Raw genomic sequence first — 3,546 nt, forward strand, 5'->3', positions numbered from 1 at the left:
TGAGACAGGAATTTTATGCAGGGAATATTTTGGAAGTTATAGGAAGTAAAAGTGAGAGGTCATGAAATGTTAGGGAGGAAGGAAAAGTCAATGTAAAGATGCTTTACCAGTTGCTGGGGAACTCTGTACCCTGGGAACTCTCAAATGTTCACGGGATGTTTTTCAGAACTGTTCTAGGGGGCAAAAGGCTGGAACATTTAAATTCCCCTTTGGCTGAGGGTTAACTCAGAGGGTGTTAACTTTCACATACCTCTATTCTGTGCATGAATATTGAGGCTGAGGAAGCTACTGTTAAACAAGAGATGGGCTGCACCAGAAAGTGGAAAGAAGGCTGGCAGTGCAAACGTCAGGTGCTTGCCAGGGCTGTGACTGGAGGTAGCCAATGAGATGTGATCTGAGCACCAGGGGCATCTGCTAACAAAATGCGAGCAGCCAGAATAAACTCAGATAAGCTACACATGAATTGGAGATTGCAACACTGGCATTCCATTATCTTTTGTAAATCAAAAACACATTTAGTACACAAATAATTTCCCTTCAAAGTCAACTTTGTACTTGAAACACTGGAATAGAAGCTACATATTTTTTTCCCCTACATACTATTGGGTGTACTCTTCCTTGTGAAGATTGGAAAGGATAGAGAAACATCATTAATTCTAAACTACATAAAATAATAAGGGTTAATGATTCCAAACAAATGAGATGTTTTACATTTGTTGAAACTGCATTGAATTCACAGCAATAGACAACATAGCATAGGCAGATATTAAGAAAAAAAAAATCCTAGGGAGGGAGAAACTCCTAAGTGATCTTTTTATTTTAGGGGAAGTTATACTCAAACCATCCTGAGAAATAAGCGTTTGTTGCTTTCATGGCCGAGCACCCATGTCCCCTAGGAAATAGTTCTAATTTTTTTTTTCTTCTCCTACTTGATATAGTTTTAGTGGATTATGAGTTTAAGAAACTTGTCCCCTCCCTCTTGGACAAGATGTGAACACATAATTGAATTTATGCTGTGAATTTTTTCAACCTTGTAATCTGAATCTTGAGCAGAGAGACAAAGTACAGGTAGTCATCCTCTGGTCATACCTCTAAAATCTTGTCTATTAGTGCCAGCTTCATAGCTAAATTGCTGTCTTCTGAGAGTTTTCCCTTTTGATTTTATGAGTTACCTTCATCCTGTCAATAAATTATTGTTATTTTTCTTTATTTAGCCAAAAGGGGGGTCTTGATTGCAAACAACCATTAAACCTTTATTGAGTGTGGTGGTTTGTCTCCAAGAATACTCCCATCAATTCCTTCCTTCCCTATAGGAATGAACTATATCCCCCACTAGGAAATATGGTCTTCCTCCACCCCTTTAAATCTAAGCTGACCTCTGAGTGGACTTCCATGTGGTAGAAGTGGCAGTTTGCTAGTTCTGGACCCAATTTAAGAGGACTGATGGTTTCACATTCCTTTTCCCTCCTAATAGAATGTTTATGCTGGGGGGAGTTAGCTGCCATATTAAAAGCCCAGCTACATGTGACATCTGTGCCCAAGGAAGCCCAGGTGACACGGAGAGGCTACATGGACAGAGAGCTGTCCCCTCATGCCCAGCTGTTCCACCATACCAGCCCAGGCATTAAATATCTATTAGTGAGGCCAGCAGGTGGCATAACGGTTAAGGCACTGGACTTCCACATGATTGATCACAGTTTGAGCCCCAGTCCCAGACCCGGTGCCACATGTGCATGTATGCCCAAAATCTCTAGAGAAGAGACTGTGAGAAGGCCATCCTCCCCTGAGGGTGGGGGTGATTTCTGGCTTTCCCTCTTCCTATTTCTCTCTAGCGAGTACATGCTCCCTAAGGCAAAAGCCAAAAACCAAACCAACCAACCAAACAAAAAAACCCAAATCCCATCTATTGGTTCCTAAAGCTGTCCAGGTACAGTACCACAAACTGGGTGATTTACAACAAAATAAATTTATTTTTTCATAGTTCTAGAGGTTAGAAGTCCAAATTCAAGGTGTCAGTATGGCCTTGTTCTGAGACTCTGGGTGCAATCTTTCCTTGACCAGGGCCTTCAGGTGGTATGGAGGTTGAGATGTGGATCCCACAGGACCAACTTGTGTGCTTTGAGTTTTGGACCCACAGCTTCACAATTATGCTGGGCACATGTGTGTGCCCCCAATCCCAAGAAGACTGGAGGGAGAGGGACTGTGGCATGGCCATCCCTGCCTCCTCCTCAGGAGGGGGTGGTGTGTGTGATTTCTTTCTCTTTCTTTTTCTCTCTGTCTCTCTGGTGTGTGCATGTACCTGTAAAAGAAACTGAAAAAAAAATCTTTCCTTGCCTCTTCCTAGTTTCTAGTGGTGGCTGTCGATTTTTGGCATTCTTTAGATTGTAGCTGCATCATTCCTATCACTGCCTCTATTGTCACACATGGTATCTGCTACCCCCCACTTTGCATATCTGTGTCTGTGTCCAAATTTCCTTGTCATATTTGGTTAAACTATGTTTCCCTCTCATGACTTTAATCCTTTTTTTTAGAGAGAGATTTTTGCTATAGCATGCATACACTTACTGGAGAGACAAAAAGACAGAGACAGAAAGCGAGAAATCACCTCCTCCCAGGGGGGATAGCCACAGTGCAATCCCTTCCCCTACATTCTCCTCTTGTGATCTTGGGCATGCACATGTACCCAGCATGAGTTTTAAACTGTTGGGTCCAGGATTCAAACTGCAGTTGACTACGTGGGAGTCCAGCAATGTAACCATTACACCATCTACTGGTCCCTCATGGCTTTATCTCAGTTTTTTCATCTGCAAAAACCTCATAAATGAGGTCACCCTTATAGGTTTCTGGCGTTGGGACATCAACATAACTTTCGGGGAGACACAATTCAAACCATAAGAGTCTCTAAGTGAAGACACCTAAGAACAACAGTGAAATGAATAAATAGCCATGCAGTGAAAGACCACATGTCAATGAAAGTCAACATATAAATACAGTATGGACTAATCTCGAATGGGATAGGCTTAAAGTAATTCATACTGTAGGAGGGCCAGCCAGTGGCGTGGATATTGAGATGTCTGGATCCTACGTGGTTTACCGTATGGCTCAAGTCCCAGACTTGGAGGTTTGAAAGGCACCCTGGGTGTGTGTGTGTGTGTGCATGCTCAAAATCCCAAGAGGGGAATGGAGATGGGATTGTGGCATGGCCATCCCTCTTTTCTCATTCTCTCCCTCTTTCTCCCACAAGCACATGTGCAGGGAAATTAAAAATAATTCATACTGTAAGCTTTTATTTATATGAAGTTCAAGAACAGGGAAAACGGATGCATGATGTTAGAAGTTAGAATTACTCTTGGGTAGGGGCTGGCATGTGGCACGGTGGTTGAGGGCAATGGACTGCCACATGGCTGACCACAGATTGAGTCTTGGACCTGGAGGCTTGCTTTCTCACTCCCCACTCCCTCACATTCTCACTCTCGCTCTGTCCCTCTCTGTGGAGCGCCCCCGCCCATCGCCCTCAGTGCCTATTTCAAAATGGCGCTCAAAGGA

The sequence above is a fragment of the Tupaia chinensis genome, unplaced genomic scaffold, assembly GCF_000334495.1.
Source record: "Tupaia chinensis unplaced genomic scaffold, TupChi_1.0 Scaffold000101_1, whole genome shotgun sequence".
NCBI lineage: Eukaryota > Metazoa > Chordata > Mammalia > Scandentia > Tupaiidae > Tupaia > Tupaia belangeri.